The sequence below is a fragment of the Ranitomeya variabilis genome, chromosome 5 (assembly GCF_051348905.1).
Source record: "Ranitomeya variabilis isolate aRanVar5 chromosome 5, aRanVar5.hap1, whole genome shotgun sequence".
NCBI lineage: Eukaryota > Metazoa > Chordata > Amphibia > Anura > Dendrobatidae > Ranitomeya > Ranitomeya variabilis.
In genome coordinates, this window is record NC_135236.1 from 298,719,010 (window position 1) to 298,740,853 (window position 21,844).

Consider the following 21,844-nt stretch of genomic DNA (forward strand, 5'->3'; position numbering starts at 1 on the left):
GTCTCAGTCTCAAATCTTTTAAATGATATATTCGTGAAACACAGATGGCTTTCAAATTAAGAAAAGATCTCATATGGCTGTGAAAAAAAACACAACAGCTACTTGTATTCTATATGCCCATGACCTACAATTGTAGTTTAAAGCTTGCTACATTAGCAATCATACAATAAAATGATTAGGTATGAGTCTGGTATAGAGAAACATTTAAGCCTCCTTATAATGTCCATCATAACCTGGACCTCACACATGTAAATTACCATTGCTTTCAATTATGTTATAAATCTGGTTCATTATAAAAAAAAAAAATGATTGTTATATTTTCCGCTTTAAAGTGTATGAAAATATTGCATGTCTGTATCCAGTTTTGAGATGTAACAGTCTAATTATCCTTTACGCCCATCTGTTTCTAGTTTTGTCTTGGTTTTAGCCTGCGAAGCCTGTTTTCTAAATAGGCATTATTAGAATGTCTGTTGCACATAATGATGCGGGAATTACATAACACAAACTGTACAAGGACAATTGTCTGGACACCATGTCCCTGAAGAATGTTGAACAACAGCTTGAAGTTATGCACGGGGCATATACAGCACTGCAAAGTATCTCAAGCCGACACAAATGATGGAGGAAGGGCCTAAGGATGATGACAATTGCTGTAAGCGCATGTTCAGTAACAGGCACAAATACAAAGTTGATGAAGTAAGCAGGAAAGCAGTTGTCATCATATTGTTTCATGTATTCAACTTCAAGCAAGCTAATAGCATTCTTTCATCTTATGGAGCCTAATGCGAAGTTACAATAAATGTATTTTTCTACTTCTGCTTTGGAATAAACAACTGTTTACAGTACAAAACGTATCTCATTACTGTCAATTATGTGTTGCAACTAAAAAAAGGAGGTTAATCATGTATAAAAGCCATAAAAGAAAATTGTATATACTTACTATCTATTCCCTCTCATAGCCCATCATTGCTGAAGCCAGAATATAATATTACATTACAAATGCTTATCACTAGGGTTGTAACAAACAGGACAAATTGATTGGTGCACTATTAGGCTAAAAATGTCAAGATCAGAGAATAACCAGTATAATTTTTTTTTATAACTTCAGTGAATCTAGCATAAAAAAGGCAACATTTAGAATCGTCTTTATTATGAATACGTTATCATTTTGTGTCTGCAGCAGCTATGCAAAGCCATTTGTCCACATGGTAACAACAATCTGATATTTCCTCCTATTTCTGCTTGTCTATCACTTATTTGTAACATTTACCTGGTAGATTATCAAGAAATCGTGTCCAAATGTAAGGGAAAATGACTGCAGGATTAGAAAACACGGGGTTTAACCCCTTCAGTCCCAAGCCTGTTTTCACCTTCCTGATCAGGTCAAAGTTTCCAATTCTGACCGGTGTCAATTTATGTGTTAGGCTACTTTCACACTAGCGTTAACTGCATTACGTCGCAAATGCGTCGTTTTGCCGAAAAAACGCATCCTGCAAAAGTGCTTGCAGGATGCGTTTTTTCTGCATTGACTAACATTAGCGACGCATTTGCGACGCAATGACACGTCGCAACCGTCCTGCGACGGTTGCGCCGTGCTGTGGCGGACCGTCGGGAGCAAAAAACGTTACATGTAACATTTTTTGCTCCCGACGGTCCGCTTTTTCCGACCGCGCATGCGCGGACGGAACTCCGCCGGAACTCCGCCCCCACCTCCCCGCACTTCCCCGCACCTCACAATGGGGCAGCGGATGCGCTGGAAAAACGCATCCGCTGCCCCCGTTGTGCGGCGGGGACAACGCTAGCGTCGGGGACCTCGGCCCGACGCACGGCGACAGGCCGAGCCCGACGCTAGTGTGAAAGAAGCCTTAACAACTCTGGAACACTTAAACGGATCCCAGTGATCCAGAGATGGCTTTTCGAGACATATTGAACTTCAGGTTACTGGTAAATTTAGGCCAATCATTTTTGCAATTTTCCAATTATATTTTTATGCCCTTAAACCAGATAGTTATATCACAAAACATAATTAAAAAATAACATTTGCCACATGTCTACTCTACATTAGCATCATTGTTAAAACATAATTTTTTTTGTTAAGAAGTTAGAAGGGTTTAAAATTGATCATCAATTTCTCAATTTTCCAACAAATTTTTTAGGGACCACATGGCATTTGAAGTGACTTTGAGGGTCTATGTGACAGAAAATACTGAAAAGTGAGACCATTTAAAAAACTGCACCCCTCAAAGTGCTCAAAACAGCATTCAAAAACTTTATCAAATTCACAGGAATTAAAGCAACGTGGAAGTAAGAAATGAAAATTTCACTTTTTCCCACAAAAATCTTGATTTAGCCCCAAATTTTGCATTTTCACAAGGGTATCAGGAGAAAATTACCACAAAATTTGTTTTGCAATTTCTTCTGATTACGCCTATACCCCATAGGTTATGCAAAACTACTGTTTGTGGGAACGGCAGGGCTTGGAAGGGAAGCAACTCCATTTGACTTTTGGAAGGCAAAAATGTCTGGAAAAGATAGTGGACGCCATGTCATCTTTTGCATAGCCACTAATGTACCTAAACAGTGGAAACCTCCAACAAGTAATCCAGTTTTGAAAATTAGACACATGATGAACACCTTCAACCCAAAGGTGCTTCACAGAAATTTATAACGTTGAACAGTGAAAATGAAAAAATGTTCCCGCAAAAATGTTCTCATCTGGAGAAAATGGACTGTGGAATTTGTTTTGCAATTTCTCCTGAGTAAACCAATACCTCATAAATGGTAGAAAACTACTGTTTAGGCACAAGGCAGGACTTGGAAAGGAAGGGAGCTCTATTTTGCTTGAATAGATTGCAGATGCCATGTCATATTTGAAGAGCTGTGCCATGCCAAAACAGCAGAAAGCCCCACAGGTGACCCCATTTTGGAAACTACACCTCTTGAAGAATTCATCTGGGGGTATAGTGAACATTTTTAACCTTCCCTGCAGATTTGTATAACCTTCTAGTAATGGAGGAAAATGGGATGAGGAAAGTCAGCTCACCACGTTTAGATGTACTTGTGTTCTGTTGCAATCATCGCACGGAGCTGTCTTAGTCTGGGACGTGAAACTCAGCATGCACAAAGGAAAAGAAGGTTGTCCTCCAGCGATGACTAATTCAAAAAGTGAAAAAAAATCGTTATTTATATATTTAAAAAATGAATAAATGCACTGGTCACCATGAAAATCCAAGCTATGTTTCAACTAGAAACCTTAATAATGGTATCTAACGATAGTCAAAAAAGTTTTTATATCAATATAGCTCTGAGTGAACATAGATGTCTGAATAAATTAATTAATCAATCAAGTTCACCTGAAATGCAACTCTGTTGAGTAAAGAGAGAGCTGGATATATGAAACCTATAGATGAGCAAAAGAAATGCATAAATAAATACACTATGGAAAAACAAACAATTGTTATCATGCAAAGGTTACAAAGGTTTTTTCCCTCGGACAATTTTGAGTGTTCCTGATAGATTTTTTCATGCTGATTTCAGAAATGACTTCAGATTTTTCCTATCACATAAGGTTTTTGAGAAATGATACAAAACATTATAATATGTTATAATTCTAAAAACTCATATTCTTTATTTTCCACTGAAATAACATAAATCGCTGATCAACACATATGCAAGCACTTATTATGTGAATTGGCGCAGGCGCAGTGAATCATTCGGCTGACCGTGTTCGGAGCATACCACATCTCCTGGGCAGGGGAGGAATCAAAAGACAATACTGACATTACAGCAGGGGATCACTGAGGATTCATTTTGTGAGGTAAAATATTTCACTGCGCAACAAATTTCAGGGAAGTTCTTGTCTCCTGAGAAAATTTTATTGTATCTTATAGATTTTGATATGCTGACCACGAATATGTGCTCCAAAAGTCTGTATCACGTAAGGTTTTTAACCCCTTCATGATCGGAGCTTTTTTTGATTTATCGTTTTCATTTTTCGCTCCCCTTCTTTCCAGAGCCATAACTTTTTATTTTTCCGTCAATATGGCCATGTGAGGGCTTATTTTTTGCAGGACGAGTTGTACATTTGAACAACACCATTAGTTTTACCATGTCGTGTACTCGAAAAAGAGAAAAAATTCCAAGTGTGGTGAAATTGCAAAAAAGGAGCAATCCCACACTTGTTTTTTGTTTGGCTTTTTTGCTAGGTTCACTAAATACTAAAACTGACCTGCCATTATGAATCTCCAGGTCAAAAAAAATAAAAATTGTGCAATTTCCAAGACCCTTAGCGTCTCCATTTTTCGTGATCTCGGGTTGGGTGCTGGCTTATTTTTTGCGTGCTGAGCTGAAATTTTTAGTGATACCACTTTTGTGCAGATACGTTCTCTTGATTGCCCTTTCTTGCATTTTAATGCAATGTTGCGGCGACCAAAAAAAGTAATTCTGGCGTTTTGATTTTTTTTATCGCTACACTGTTTAGCGATCAGGTTAATTCTTTTTTTTTGATAGATCGGGTGATTTTGAACGTGGCGATACAAAATATGTGTAGGTTTGATTTTTTTATTGTTTTATTTTGATTGGGGGTGAAAGGGGTTGATTTGAACTTTTATATTTTTTTATTTTTTTTATATTAACAGAGCATTACCACTGCCGCCGTCCACAGAGGAGCCCCACCGCCACCGAAACACAGCTGAACCAGACTGGGAAGGGAGGCTGCATTGCCCTGCAGCGTCGGACTGGGATCACTGCCTTAGAATTTGTAAGTATATTCCGACCATAAGACGCACCCCCATTTTCCTCCCAAATTTTTGTGGAAAAAAAGTGCGTCTTGCGGTCCGAAAAATAAGGTACAACATCCTTATATTGTGGACTATATTGTGCTGAAATTGTTATGAACGTTCCCTTTTCATTTACGGTACTTTATTACTTTTTGATGGGAGATTTTTCCGACCTATCCCATTTACGATATTCTCTGCTCTTATAAGGGTGCAGTTAGTATGGCCTCTATGTTTAAGTCTATTCACTGTGCTGGATTTAGTGTTGTACTTCTCATGAGAGGGATGTTTTATTTCAGTTCTAATAAGTTCCCCAGTAGGGATATTATTAATAACATGGGAAGGATGGCAAGAATTGGCTTCTAAGATATCGTTGCTGTCCATGGATTTTCAGTAGGGAGGGATATCAATATTTCCCGCAGCAACATTTCCAGTTAATAATTAGTACTTGTTGAAGACTAGTGTTGAGCGATACCGTCCGATACTTGAAGGTATCGGTATCGAACCATATTAATGTGCAAAATAAAGAATTAAAATAAAAAATATTGCTATACTCACCTCTCCGACTCAGCCTGCACCTTACCGAGGGAACCGGCAGCGTTGTTTGCGACCAATCACAACGCCGGAACGTAATTTTAAAATCCTGAAGGACCTAAAATTACGTCACGGCTTGCTGTGATTGGTCGCGTCGCGGTCACATGGGCGACGCGACCAATCACAAGCCGGGACGTCACGGGAGGCAGGACACGCGCGCATTTTAAAATGCGCGCGTGTCCAGCCTCCCGTGACGTCACGGCTTGTGATTGGTCGCGTCGCCCATGTGACCGCGACGCGACCAATCACAACGCCGGAACATAATTTTAAAATCCTGAAGGACCTGAAATTACGTCACGGCTTGCTGTGATTGGTCGCGTCGCGGCCACATGGGCGGCGCGCGACCAATCACAAGCCGGGACTTCACGTAAGGAAGTTAAAGCGCGAATTTTAAGCAAACAACGCTGCCGGTTCCCTCGGTAAGGTGCAGGCTGCGTCGGAGAGGTGAGTATAGCAATATTTTTTATTTTAATTCTTTATTTTACACATTAATGTTGTTTCGATACCGATACCCGATACCACAAAAGTATCGGATCTCGGTATCGGAATTCCGATACAGCAAATATCGGCCGATACCCGATACTTGCGGTATCGGAATGCTCAACACTATTGAAGACATATTAAATGGAAAGGTTAGATTAAATTTGTTGTTATTCATATACTAAATAAATTTATGTACTTCCACTTCTGATCGCAACTCAGAAGAAGTTAATAAAGTTCATCATAGGATGCTTAAAAATCTACAAGTATTGGAGGATTCCATATCTAATATAAAGAAAACCAAATTTGAGAGAGTTACTAGAGAATACGATACCAATGAGGTGTATACATGGAAATCTCATAAACCTCATACCGCCATTTTGAGAAACTAAACGCATAATGGACCATACAAGAAAAGAGAGGGGCGGAAAGTCAGTTTTTCTAATCTGAATTTGTCTTCAAATGTTTCCAACTTCCATTTCAATTCTTCGGAAGAGCTTTCAGATGATTCAACAGCTTGTACTAGAGAATATTCTGCCACACAAAGGACGATGCGTACTCCATAAACAGTTCCAAAAAATGGCATAGACGAGTAGCGAGGAAACATAGGCACAAGAAGATATCCACAATCCACAAATGCTATTAAAGGGCCACTGTCACCCCCTCCAGCCGTTATAAACTAAAAGAGCCACCTTGTGCAGCAGTAATGCTGCATTCTAACAAGGTGGCTCTTTTAGTTTTTGGTTCAAGTATTCCCAAAATAAAGCGTTTTGAAACTTATCCAAAATACCTGTCTTTAGACAGGGAGGTGGGTCCTCACTCCCCAGCTTGAACCGCTACTCTGCCGTCACTCCAATCTTCAGGGGCTTTCGGCACCGCCCCCTCAGCGCTGTTTACGCTTCAAAACCGGCGCCTGCGCTGTGTACTACTGTGCTGCGCAGGCGCAGTAAGCTCTGGCCGTCTGACATCCCAGCCAGGCTTGCAGACTGCGCCTGTGCGGGCATTGCGGCCACCCACCTTGGGAATCCCAGCCCCGCAGTGTGTTATGCATTATGCACAGTGCGGGGCTGGAAGGCGGGGGACCTGGCGGAGCGTCTGACACATGCAGTGCGCATGCCCAGGAATCCTAGCCCCACACTGTGCATAATGCATAACACACTGCGGGGCTGGGATTCCAAAGGTGGGTGGCCGCACTGCCCGCACAGGCGCAGTCTGCAAGCCTGGCTGGGACGTCAGATGGCCAGAGCTTACTGCACCTGCGCAGCACAGTAGTACACAGCGCAGGTGCCGGTTTTGAAGCGTAAACAGCGCTGAGGGGGAGGTGCCAAAAGCCCCTGAAGATTGGAGTGACGGCAGAGTAGCGGTTCAAGCTGGGGAGTGAGGACCTGCCTCCCTGTCTAAAGACAGGTATTTTGGATAAGTTTCAAAATGCTTTATTTTGGGAATACTTGAACCAAAAACTAAAAGAGCCACCTTGTTAGAATGCAGCATTACTGCTGCACAAGGTGGCTCTTTTAGTTTACGGCTGGAGGGGGGTGACAGTGGCCCTTTAATTTGTCCTATCAGGAATTTATCCAGTTACATCCTATCTTTAGCTCAAATGACATTACCATCAAAGGGACTTGGTTTTTCTTCTACATGGAAGTTTGATATTTTTAAAACGCTGCTGGATGTGAATAAGCTAAATTTCCCAGAGGAGCATTGCATGGCGAATAAGCCTCCTTACCTTAACAAGCCAGAGCTGGTATGTCACTCTCCATAAGGAGAAAACTTACCCCTTAGACCTCAGTTCAGAGCCTCTCACCTAGCCAAATCAGTTCTCATGCTTTGCACTGACGAGGGCCAACAGCCCGAAACACCGTGTCTGCAAATTGAGATACTGATTTGGCTTTTATCCTAAGTCATATTACAAGACTCTTTAAAGGGTTGATTGTGACTTGTAGGATTGCTACTTCCAACAGGTGGCGCTATAGAGTTCAATTCCTCTTTTTCTCTGAAGAGGCAATTTGCATATTACATTTCCCAGAGGAGCATTACACGGCGAATAAGCCTCCTTACCTTGACAAACCAGAGCTAGTATGTCACTCTCCACAAGGAGAAACCTTACCCCTTAGACCTCAGTCAAGAGCCTCTCACCTAGCCAAATCAGTTCTCATGCTTTGCACTGACGAGGGCCAATAGCCCGAAACACCGTGTCTGCAAATTGAGATACTGATTTGGCTTTTATCCTAAGTCATATTACAAGACTCGTTAAAGGGTTGAATGTGACTGGTATGTCACTCTCCACAAGGAGAAACCTTACCCAAAAGCTATCCAGGAACTTAATACTCAAATAGCATTTTGTAAAGGACACACAAGACAATTTGTCTAACAACTTTAATTTACAGAATGTAAAAAACGAAGCACTGCCAACAAACAATATTTTTTCCTTTTCAGAGTTGCAGCATCTCACAATATTGAGAAAACTAGAAACTGAATCACATCTTGCAGTTGATTACCTAAATTAATTGCTCACCATTAGTGATGAGAGAATACAGGTACAGATAATCTTACGTGACAATATAGCAGTGGCAATAATCTTCATTACTCTACATTTGGAGTGTGTCAGCAAGTCGATTGAAAAAAAATCATAATTTTCTATTGGTTTAAAAAATAGCATATCTTTAGCAGTTGTGCAACTGGTGCAATCCGGGTAGAGATAATCTTACGTGACAATTTAGCAAGGGCAATAATCTTCATTACTCCACTGTTGGAGTATGTCAGCAAGGGAATCAGAATAGGGAGTAAAAGTTTCACCAAGTTTTCACAAAGTACAAAACATTAGCCACGTGGGGTATACATACTTGACCACTAAGTACTTGTTGCAGAAGCAGGAGGAGGAGGTGATTTCATGAGCAAAATGGGTTTGGATGGTAAGGGATGGATGTTAAGACACATTCCCAAACAAAAAATTTGGGCTGCTTTTACATTATGTTGCTGTTATCCATAGGGCTTACAAAGTCACTGGAAACCCAGCCCTTGTTCAATTTTAGAAAAGTCAGCCTGTCTGCATTTTTCGTTGACAGAAATGTGCACCTATCTGTTATGAGTGCACCAGCCAAGCTAAAACCTGCTCTGACAGCACACTTGCACAGGGCATAGCAGCACCTCCAAGGTGCAGAAGGACAGGTCAGGCCAAATGTGGAGCTTGGACAACCAATAGTTAAATGGCACTGACGAAAAATGAAAAATGCTGGTATACAGTAGTAACTTAAGTAGTTGTTTACCATCTTGGTCAACTCCTCCCTCCTCGACATAGTTACACCTACAGATAGCCCTTGCTGATGTGACGGTCTCATGAAAATTTGTCAGTTGACAGATATTTCCCCTATCTGAGTTGCACCTGGTATGCATGGCCCTTCCCTGTAATCCTTGTGGGTGAAAAAAGCAGGTACCTCTGCCAGCAGCGTTGTATGAGGGTAATTTTCTTAGCAAGACTTCCACATTGTCCCTTTGGCATACATCCACTGAAAATGGCATGTTTGCCTCTCACATTAGAGAAGCAAATTTCTCCTTGTATCATGGGTCAAGAAAGGTGCACAGCCAGTATTTCATGTTCAACAAAGTGTGTTTCACGCAAGGGTCTTGGGAAAGGCATCTGGACATAAACTCTGCCATGTGTGGCAGACTACAAAGAGTGAAATATTCAGTGTCCTCACCAGGAAGAACACTAACCATCCTCTTCTCCTTACAACACATAGCCTCCTCCTCCTCCTCAGGCCATCCATGCTGGACAGGTATAAAGCTGGGATTGGAAGTCCTCTCCGTAGCACAGACCAAAAACTCCTGTTCCACCTCATCCTCCTCCTGTTCCTCGTTATTACCCAATGTGGCTTGAGAATATTGTTTGAGGCTGGGCTGTATGGTATCAGCCACTGTAAAATCTTGCTCCATAGCCACCTGCTCGTCATTCATAGCTTCCTCTTTGAGATTCTGCAGCGAACGTTTTAACAGACAGAGCAGCGGGATGGTTACACTGACAATAGCGTTGTCAGCACTTAGCACCTTGGTGCAGTACCCAAAGTTTTGAAGAACCTCATAAATGTCATCGATCCACACCCACTCAGCAGTTATTATGTGTGGGGGCTGAGTGTTAGTTTGACGGGCATTGAGAAGCTGAATTCAGACACTGATCTCTGCTGCTCACTAAGCCTTGCCAACATATGATCCGCCTACCGCCTCAACACATTTAGCTAACTATCCCTGTGTTGCCCATTCAAAATTTTCTTCATAGCCAGGATCCTTGTATCTTGTTCTCACATGCTTTACGCATTTAATAGCCCTCTATGTCTGCACTTTTACACATACTAGTTGGTAACCAGTTCATGCAGCATTACATGAACACCTGATTTCTTTCATTATGGCTGAGCAGAACAATGAAAGCAATTGTTACCTTCCACCTTTTGTGTCTCCCCTATTTCCTCATAGAGTGTAAGCTTGCGAGCAGGGCCCTTACTCCTCTTGGTATCTATTATTTATGTGATCATTGTTATTCTGCAACGTCTTTTATTGTTTGTACAAGTCTCCTCTAAAATGTTAAGTGCTGCGGAATATGTTGGTGCTACAGAAATAAAATAATTATTTATTATTATTATTATTATTATTATTAAAGTTCGAATTATAGCGTCAGTTGGTGACGAGGCAAAGTAAAGCACTGCTGCATCAAAGCTAGTCTGCTGAAAGCCTGAGATGACTTTTGGAAATGAGTGCTGACATGCTGTACCTTGGCAAGTAGGACAGGCAAGTCAGGGTATTTTTTCAAAAACACTGTACAACCAAGATCAGCACCTGGGCCATGTATGGAACGTGTTTACCAGCTTGCCGAGCTTTAAAGTTACACCCATTTTCGCACTCAACCAGACGTGGTTGGAGGTTCAGCGGGGAGAGCCATTGATCGGTCTGTTCTTTTATCACATTCAACAGCTCGGCTGCTTTGTGAGCTTTATCACCTAAACAGATGAGCTTCAGCAGAGTGTGCTGCCGTTTTGCCAAGGCAGTGTTACAGACCTCTCAGCTGGCGAGTGATGGGGAGGGTACTTTTGGTGAGGAGGAGGAGAGACAGGAACTGTAATACGAAGAGACTGAAACCCTGATGGAAGTTGGGACCGCTGTTCTTGGTGTGGGTAAGATGTGTGATGTGAACATACACTCACCGGCCACTTTATTAGGTACACCATGCTAGTAACGGGTTGGACCCCCTTTTGCCTTCAGAACTGCCTCAATTCTTCGTGGCATAGATTCAACAAGGTGCTGGAAGCATTCCTCAGAGATTTTGGTCCATATTGACATGATGGCATCACACAGTTGCCGCAGATTTGTCGGCTGCACATCCCAAAGATGCTCCATACAAGGCAGGATGGATCCATGCTTTCATGTTGTTTACGCCAAATTCTGACCCTACCATCCGAATGTCGCAGCAGAAATCGAGACTCATCAGACCAAGCAACGTTTTTCCAATCTTCTACTGTCCAATTTCGATGAGCTTGTACAAATTGTAGCCTCAGTTTCCTGTTCTTAGCTGAAAGGAGTGGTACCCGGTGTGGTCTTCTGCTGCTGTAGCCCATCTGCCTCAAAGTTCGACGCACTGTGCGTTCAGAGATGCTCTTAGGCCTACCTTGGTTGTAACGGGTGGCGATGTGAGTCACTGTTGCCTTTCTATCAGCTCGAACCAGTCTGCCCATTCTCCTCTGACCTCTGGCATCAACAAGGCATTTCCGCCCACAGAACTGCCGCTCACTGGATTTTTTTTCTTTTTCGGACCATTCTCTGTAAACCCTAGAGATGGTTGTGCGTGAAAATCCCAGTAGATCAGCAGTTTCTGAAATACTCAGACCAGCCCTTCTGGCACCAACAACCATGCCACGTTCAAAGGCACTCAAATCACCTTTCTTCCCCATACTGATGCTCGGTTTGAACTGCAGGAGATTGTCTTGACCATGTCTACATGCCTAAATGCACTGAGTTGCCGCCATGTGATTGGCTGATTAGAAATTAAGTGTTAACAAGAAGTTGGACAGGTGTACCTAATAAAGTGGCCAGTGAGTGTATATTCCCTTTAAAAAACTAATCTTTAATAATTCCAATATTTAAAAATCACACCTACCCAATGAATAACAAGTGGTTAGATACCAAAATTTGAAAAAAGACCACAAAAAAACCTACAAAACCATGCAATAGATCTAATCCTGAACCTGCTTCGCTGTGGAGGTTGGCACCCTATAACAACGATTTTTTGGTGCCCCCACCCACCGATTTCACCCTATCCCTCACTCCCCTATTTCACCCTAACAATGTAGGTGGGAAAACATATAGTTATAGAGAAGGAATGAAACAAAACATGTATCCAGGCGCATAGGAAATCCCCTGCAGGTGTTTGATAGACAAAACAGATGAAATACCAATAAATATAAAATAATACCATCCATCACCATGACAAGCACTCTAACAGGTGCAATAAACATGATATATGATAAACTTTTCCCATTAGATAGATCTAAGCCAGGTGTACATTTCACAGTCAATAAAAAACAGGACATGTGCCCAATATAAGAGAGTACACTTATCATGGATAGGACGTGCCCCAACACGTATCCCCGTTGTCACGGTTCATCAGGAGGCCCAAATGATGACACAGATATTGAAAATGCCGGATGCCATGATGGATGGACACCCTGGTACAAAATAAGATGTGTGATGTCCCAGCATCTGACTCTGTTCCTGACTCCACCAGGTTCAGCCAGTGTGCCATAAGGGAAATGTAGCGTCCCTGTCCACAAGAACTTGTCCACATGTCTGTGGTGAAGTAGACCTTCCCTTTACTGGGTTGACCAGAGCACGGCTGATATTGTGTAACACTTGCTTATGTAACTGGTTGACAGTACACTGGGAATAAAAAATGACGGATGGTAATCGAGTACCATGGAGCCGCCACCGCCAAGAGATAGCGGAAAGACTCGGTTCCCACAAGTCAAAACAGTAACATTTCCAGGGCTACCAATCTGGCTATGTGAGTGTTTAGCGTTTTGGCCTGTGGGTTGATATTTCTGCATTCTGCTAAACGTCTGGGGTAGGGACAGGTGAACGCTGTGTTGGGACAACGAGATGGATGTGATTGCTGACTGTTGTGTCTGTGCAACTGCAGGCTGTGGGCAGGAGGCATCAGTGCCTGCTTCTTGGACAACAGATTGGGAAGGCCATAACACAGGATAGGGGCAGTGGTTTCACCATCAGACAAAGATTTTATACCCAGGCGTTCCACCCACCTACTGGGGTGCTTGGCTGCCGTGTGCTTTTGCATGCTGGTGGTGTTCAGGTTGGCAGTGTTCTTGCCTCTTCTTAGCTTGGTTTGGCAGATGATGCAAATTACAGTTGTTTTGTCTGAAGGAATTTCAGATAAAAACTGCCATACAGGGGAACAATGCACCCTTGGCCTGTTATCTAGCTGAATGCGGGGGGCTCTGTGGAACAGTTGACCGAGTTCTCCCTCTGGTCAAACCACTACCTCTTCTTGCCTGTTTTTGTGCTAAGGACCAATCCCTGTCTGCACTGCTGTGCAAGCTAGGTGTGCCACCATGCAAGGATGGATCAGTGGCCTCATCATCGACCACGTCATCTTCCAATTCCTCAATCTGATCGTCCTTCTGAGTTGCGATTTTAGACGGACCTGATGGCAACTGTGCGTCATGATTATCCTCCACCTCTTCAGACATGAATTGACCTTCCCCAACATGGCTTTCTCCTGGCCGTGGGTGCTCAAATTTTTGGGTATCACTGCACTCCACATCCTCATGACCCTCTTTAATGGTGCATGTTAAGAGGCTTGAGAAATTACAAGGGAACGTAAACAGTTCCTCAGTGTGGCCAGCGTTGGGGTCATATGTCTCCTGGGACTCTTGATGGTAGGAGGAAGGAGGACCAGGTTGAGGATTTAGAGGCCCAGCCTCTTGGCTACTGAGACTGGACCATATGGAAGACTGTTATGATCCTAGTGGCAAGGATCGCAAGTTTGACTAGCTAAGTAACTAAACCGACGACCAGCTCTGGGAAGTGGTATCTGGATTGACCGCAACCTGATCCTATCCGCAAACAACTATAGGCAGCCGTGGAACGTTACCTGAAAATCCTAGACGTCTCTTCACGGCCTGAGAAACTACCTATTCCTAGAGGGAAAGTAAAGTCCTTACTTGCCTCAGAGAAATGACCCCAAAGATATAGAAAAGCCCCCCACAAATATTAACGGTGAGTTAAGGGGAAAGCACAAACGCAGAGATGAAATAGATTTAGCAAATGAGGTCCGCTAACACTAGATAGCAGAAAATAGGAAGGGAGCTGTGCGGTCAATAGAAAACCCTAAGCAAAATATCCACGCAGAGATTGCTCGAGCCCCCGCACCAACTAACGGTGTGGGGGAAGCAACTCCGTACCCCAGAGCTTACCAGCCGCAAGAACTCACATATTAGCAAGCTGGACTAAACTCATAATACACTGAAATCATATTGCAGACTGATGAGCAAAAAATAATCAAACAGAAACTTAGCTTCTCCAGAAGAGACCGAAAACGAAGATAATCAGGGGAGATCAGAATAGCACTGAATACATCGACAGCCGGCAACAAGTGGAGGTGAAGCAGAGCTAAATAGGAAACTCCCTAGTGCATAACGAGGCAGCTGATTCAGCCACAGATCCGCAGGATAACAAACAAAGCCACCAGGGGGAGCCCAAAAACAAAACTCACACAATACCACGTGTGACCACAAGAGGGAGCCCGAAAACAGAGTTCACAACAGTACCCCCCCCTTGAGGAGGGGTCACCGAACCCTCATCAAAAAACCCCAGGGCGATCAGGGTGAGCCACATGGAAGGCACGAACCAAATCAGCCGCATGAACATCAGAGGCGACAACCCAGGAATTATCCTCCTGACCATAGCCCTTCCACTTAACCAAATACTGAAGCCTCCGTCTAGAAATACGAGAATCCAAGATCTTCTCCACCACGTATTTCAATTCTCCCTCAACCAGCACAGGGGCAGGAGGCTCAACCGAAGGAACCACAGGCACCACATACCTCCGCAACAACGACCGATGGAACACATTATGAATAGCAAACGATGCTGGGAGGTCCAAACGAAATGACACAGGGTTAAGGACTTCCAAAATCTTATAAGGACCGATAAACCGAGGCTTGAACTTGGGAGAGGAGACCTTCATAGGAACAAAGCGAGAAGACAACCACACCAAGTCCCCAACGCGAAGTCGGGGACCCACACAGTGACGGCGGTTGGCAAAGCGCTGAGCCTTCTCTTGTGACAGCTTCAAATTGTCCACCATATGATCCCAAATCTGATGCAACCTATCCACCACAAGATCCACTCCAGGACAGTCAGAAGGCTCCACCTGACCCGAGGAAAAATGAGGATGAAACCCCGAATTACAAAAAAAAGGCGAAACCAAAGTAGCAGAACTAGCCCGATTATTAAGGGCAAATTCGGCCAATGGCAAAAAAGCCACCCAGTCGTCCTGATCAGCAGAAACAAAACATCTTAAATAGGTTTCCAAGGTCTGATTAGCTCGCTCGGTCTGGCCATTCGTCTGAGGATGGAAGGCCGACGAAAAAGACAAATCAATGCCCATCTTAGCACAAAAGGTCCGCCAAAATCTAGACACAAACTGGGATCCTCTGTCGGAAACAATATTCTCAGGGATCCCGTGCAAACAAACCACATTTTGAAAAAACAGCGGAACCAACTCGGAGGAGGAAGGCAACTTAGGCAAGGGCACCAAATGGACCATCTTAGAAAAACGATCACACACCACCCAGATGACAGACATTCTCTGAGAGACAGGGAGATCTGAAATAAAATCCATGGAAATGTGCGTCCAAGGCCTCTTCGGGACAGGCAAAGGTAACAGCAAACCACTGGCACGAGAACAGCAAGGCTTAGCCCGAGCACAAATTCCACAAGACTGCACAAAGGAACGCACATCCCGCGACAAGGAAGGCCACCAAAAGGACCTGGCCACCAAATCTCTGGTACCAAATATTCCAGGATGGCCTGCCAACACCGAAGAATGAACCTCGGAAATAACTCTGTTGGTCCATCTATCTGGGACAAACAGTCTCTCCGGTGGACAACGGTCAGGTCTATCCGCCTGAAACTCCTGCAGCACTCGTCGCAAATCTGGGGAGATGGCAGACAAAATCACCCCTTCTCTGAGGATACCAGCCGGCTCAGAATCTCCAGGAGAGTCAGGCACAAAACTCCTAGAAAGAGCATCAGCCTTCACATTCTTCGAACCAGGCAGGTACGAGACCACGAAATCAAAACGAGAGAAAAACAACGACCAACGAGCCTGTCTAGGATTCAGCCGCTTGGCCGACTCGAGATAAATCAGATTTTTGTGATCAGTCAAGACCACCACACGATGCTTAGCTCCCTCGAGCCAATGTCGCCACTCCTCAAATGCCCACTTCATAGCCAACAACTCCCGATTACTGACATCATAATTCCGCTCGGCAGGCGAAAACTTTCTTGAAAAGAAAGCACATGGCTTCATCACAGAGCCATCAGAGCTTCTCTGCGACAAAACAGCCCCCGCTCCAATCTCAGAAGCATCAACCTCTACCTGGAAAGGAAGAGAGACATCTGGCTGACATAAGACCGGAGCCGAGGAAAACCGGCGCTTCAGCTCCCGAAAGGCCTCCACAGCCACAGGAGACCAATTAGTAACATCAGAACCCTTCTTGGTCAAATCCGTCAAAGGCTTAACAACACCAGAAAAAATTAGCGATGAAGCGACGGTAAAAATTAGCAAAACCCAAGAACTTCTGAAGACTCTTAACAGATGTAGGCTGAGTCCAGTCATGAATAGCCTGAACCTTGACTGGGTCCATCTCAATAGTAGAAGGGGAAAAAATTAAACCCAAAAAAGAAACCTTCTGGACTCCAAAAAGACATTTTGAGCCCTTCACAAATAAAGCATTGGCACGCAGGACCTGAAACACCATCCTAACCTGCTTAACATGGGACTCCCAATCATCAGAAAAAACCAGAATATCATCCAGATACACAATCATAAATTTATCCAGATACTCGCGGAAGATGTCGTGCATGAAGGACTGAAAGACAGAAGGAGCGTTAGAAAGTCCAAAAGGCATCACCAGGTACTCGAAATGGCCTTCGGGCGTATTAAATGCAGTTTTCCATTCATCACCCTGCTTAATACGCACAAGGTTATACGCACCACGAAGATCTATCTTGGTGAACCAACTAGACCCCCTAATGCGAGCAAACAGATCAGATAACAATGGCAAAGGATACTAAAATTTGACCGTGATTTTATTTAGAAGGCGATAATCAATACAAGGTCTCAGGGAACCATCCTTCTTAGCCACAAAAAAGAATCCCGCACCCAGAGGGGAGGAGGAGGGGCGAATAAGTCCTTTCTCCAAAGACTCCTTTATATAACTCCGCATAGCAGCATGCTCCGGCACTGACAAATTGAAAAGTCGTCCCTTAGGAAACTTACTACCAGGAATCAAATTTATAGCACAATCACAATCCCTATGAGGAGGTAGAGAACTGAGTTTGGGCTCATCAAATACATCCTGGTAGTCCGACAAAAACGCAGGGACTTCAGAAGGAGTGGATGAAGCAATTGACACCACAGGAGCGTCACCATGAATTCCCTGGCAACCCCAACTTGACACAGACATTGCTTTCCAATCCAGGACTGGATTATGAGTCTGCAACCATGGCAGACCCAACACGACAACATCATGCAAATTATGCAGAACAAGAAAGCGAATCACCTCCTGATGAACAGGAGTCATGCACATGGTCACTTGCGTCCAGTACTGAGATTTATTCACAGCCAATGGTGTAGCATCAATACCCCTTAGTGGAATAGGGAATTTTAAAGGCTCCAAAACAAAACCACAGCGCCGGGCAAATGACAAATCCATCAGGCTCAGGGCAGCACCTGAATCTACAAAAGCCATAACCGGGTAAGATGACAGGGAACAAATCAGGGTAACAGACAAAATGAACTTAGGCTGTAAAGTACCGATGGTGACAGATTTATCAATCTTTTTTGTGCGCTTAGAGCATGCTGAGATAACATGAGCTGAGTCACCACAATAAAAGCACAACCCATTTTGCCGTCTATAATTTTGCCGTTCACTTCTGGTCAGAATTCTATCACATTGCATAGACTCAGGTGTCTGTTCAGAAGACACCGCCAAATGGTGCGCAGGTTTGCGCTCCCGCAAACGCCGATCAATCTGAATGGCCAGAGTCATTGACTCATTCAGACCTGCAGGTGTAGGGAACCCCACCATGACATTCTTAATGGCTTCAGAAAGACCCTTTCTGAAATTTGCAGCCAGGGCACACTCATTCCACTGAGTAAGCACCGACCATTTCCGAAATTTCTGGCAATACACCTCTGCTTCATCTTGCCCCTGAGAGAGGGCCAACAAAGCTTTTTCAGCCTGGTTCTCAAGATTAGGTTCCTCATAGAGCAATCCAAGGGCCAGAAAAAATGCATCCACACTGAGCAATGCAGGATCCCCTGGCGCCAATGCGAAGGCCCAATCTTGAGGGTCGCCGCGCAAGAAAGAAATAATAATCTTAACGTGCTGAACGGAATCACCAGAGGAACGAGGTTTCAAAGAAAGAAACAATTTACAATTGTTCTTAAAATTCAGGAACCTAGATCTATCTCCAGAAAACAACTCCGGAATAGGTATTCTAGGCTCTGACATAGGACTGTGAACAACAAAATCCTGAATACTTTGTACCCTTGCAGCAAGATGATCTACACTGGAGGCCAAACTCTGGATATCCATGTCAGCAGCTGAACTCAGAGCCACACCAAGATTAAGAGGAGGAGAGAAGCTAGACACACAGCAGCTAGACACACGGCAGCAAAAAAAAAAAAAAAATCCTCAAGGCTTCTCTTCTCCTGCTTCTGCCATGCAATTAACACTTTATGGGCCGGCTGTACTGTTATGATCCTAGTGGCAAGGATCGCAAGTTTGACTAGCTAAGTAACTAAACCGACGACCAGCTCTGGGAAGTGGTATCTGGATTGACCGCAACCTGATCCTATCCGCAAACAACTATAGGCAGCCGTGGAACGTTACCTGAAAATCCTAGACGTCTCTTCACGGCCTGAGAAACTACCTATTCCTAGAGGGAAAGTAAAGTCCTTACTTGTCTCAGAGAAATGACCCCAAAGATATAGAAAAGCCCCCCACAAATATTAACGGTGAGTTAAGGGGAAAGCACAAACGCAGAGATGAAATAGATTTAGCAAATGAGGCCCGCTAACACTAGATAGCAGAAAATAGGAAGGGAGCTGTGCGGTCAATAGAAAACCCTAAGCAAAATATCCACGCAGAGATTGCTCGAGCCCCCGCACCAACTAACGGTGCGGGGGAAGCAACTCCGTACCCCAGAGCTTACCAGCCGCAAGAACTCACATATTAGCAAGATGGACTAAACTCATAATACACTGAAATCATATTGCAGACTGATGAGCAAAAAATAATCAAACAGAAACTTAGCTTCTCCAGAAGAGACCGAAAACAAAGATAATCAGGGGAGATCAGAATAGCACTGAATACATCGACAGCCGGCAACAAGTGGAGGTGAAGCAGAGCTAAATAGGAAACTCCCTAGTGCATAACGAGGCAGCTGATTCAGCCACAGATCCGCAGGATAACAAACAAAGCCACCAGGGGGAGCCCAAAAACAAAACTCACACAATACCACGTGTGACCACAAGAGGGAGCCCGAAAACAGAGTTCACAACAGAAGACTTTGTGGTGCTGCTTGTCAACACACGGGAGCCTTTGTCTACCATCCAACCCACAACATCCTGGCAATTGTCTGGGTTCCTCAGTGGTGTACCGTGCTGACCACATTTTGACAGGAAGCTAGAACGAGATCCAGTCACCTTCTGATCTGTAATAAGGCCTTGGCGGGCACCACCACATCCACGTCCCTTAACGTCACCCATTCTCATATTGAATGCTTTATGCTTATGAAAGAAAACTTCCTGGCTGTATTTTTGCCAAGTACCCTCACAGCGGTGTTATGTACAAATTCAATATATCTTGCAATGTGTGGCAATTCTTTTTAAGATATCAGCTTTATTACACACGGCAACAGCAGACTCATGAAAATTAGAGATACATAGTCATGTTTGTGTATCTCTGCAGGCTTTGTGCCAGTCACACAACTGCTAGATAAAGATCAGCTATTTATTAAGCCAATAGAAAATGCGTAGGCTTGTGCAGATTGGTCAATGGCACTCCTGTGTCTTTTCCCTTGTGGAGGCTGCTTCCAAGTAAAATGAGGTTGCACATGTTCCTGACATGGGTTTCAAGCCTGACAGACTGACCACAATATGGGCCCTCGCTTGCATACACTGTATTCAGAATTTAATTCTAATGCTTTTGGTGTCTGGTGGAATCCAATTTACTAACATTGATCATACAGCTCCCCCAACTCTTGTATTATATTCACCTTACAGCGCCTTCTGTCATGATTCTCAATGGCGAGAGAACATAGCCCAGCATATATGAGAACTAGCTCTTGGAAGATGGAAACTATACTGACCATGAACTAAACCTGCCGCACAACTAGAAGTGGCCGGGTAGCATGCCTACGTTTTTTATCCCTAGATGCCCAGCGCCAGCCGGAGAACTACCTAATCCTAGCAGAGGAAAAGACAGTCCTGGCTCACCTCTAGAGAAATTTTCCCAAAAGGCAGACAGAGGCCCCCACATATATTGGCGGTGATTTAAGATGAAATGACAAACGTAGTATGAAAATAGGTTTAGCAAAATCGAGGTCCGCTTACTAGATAGCATGAAGACAGAAAGGGCACTTTCATGGTCAGCAGAAAACACTATCAAAACACCATCCAGAAATTACTTTAAGACTCTAGCATTAACTCATAACACCAGAGTGGCAATTTCCGCTCACAAGAGCTTTCCAGACACAGTAACGAAACAGCAGCTGTGAACAGGAACAAAATGCAAAAACACACAAGGACAAAAGTCCAACTTAGCTGGGAGTTGTCTAGTAGCAGGAACATGCACAGAAAGACTACTGATTACATTGTTGACCGGCATGAAACTGACAGAGGAGCAAGGTTATATAGCGACTCCCACATCCTGATAGGAGCAGGTGAACAGAGGGGATGATGCACACAAGTTAAATTCCACAAGTGGCCACCGGGGGAGCCCAGAATCCAATTTCACAACAGTACCCCCCCCTCAAGGAGGGGGCACCGAACCCTCACCAGAACCACCAGGGCGATCAGGATGAGCCCTATGAAAGGCACGGACAAGATCGGAGGCATGAACATCAGAGGCAGTGACCCAAGAATTATCCTCCTGACCGTATCCCTTCCATTTGACCAGATACTGGAGTTTCCGTCTGGAAACACGAGAGTCCAAGATCTTTTCCACAACGTACTCCAACTCCCCCTCAACCAACACCGGAGCAGGAGGCTCAACGGAAGGCACAGCTGGTACCTCATACCTGCGCAACAATGACCGATGAAAAACATTATGAATCGAAAAGGATGCAGGGAGGTCCAAACGGAAGGACACAGGGTTAAGAATCTCCAATATCTTGTACGGGCCGATGAACCGAGGCTTAAACTTAGGAGAAGAAACCCTCATAGGGACAAAACGAGAAGACAACCACACCAAGTCCCCAACACAAAGCCGAGGACCAACACGACGACGGCGGTTGGCAAAAAGCTGAGTCTTCTCCTGGGACAACTTCAAATTGTCCACCACCTGCCCCCAAATCTGATGCAACCTCTCCACCACAGCATCCACTCCAGGACAATCCGAAGATTCCACTTGACCGGAGGAAAATCGAGGATGAAACCCCGAATTACAGAAAAACGGGGACACCAAGGTGGCAGAGCTGGC

At 44.1% G+C, this 21,844-nt stretch overlaps 1 long non-coding RNA gene across 1 annotated transcript in view; it reads right to left on the minus strand.

Annotated features, from left to right (window-relative positions):
• The window catches only part of LOC143773628 (uncharacterized), a 74,596-nt gene extending 71,357 nt beyond the window's left edge, over positions 1–3,239 (minus strand). The window contains exon 1 of the long non-coding RNA XR_013215263.1: positions 3,044–3,239. This is a non-coding gene — a long non-coding RNA (uncharacterized LOC143773628). The remainder of the gene's footprint in view (positions 1–3,043) is intronic.
• Positions 3,240–21,844: the final 18,605 nt, after the last annotated feature.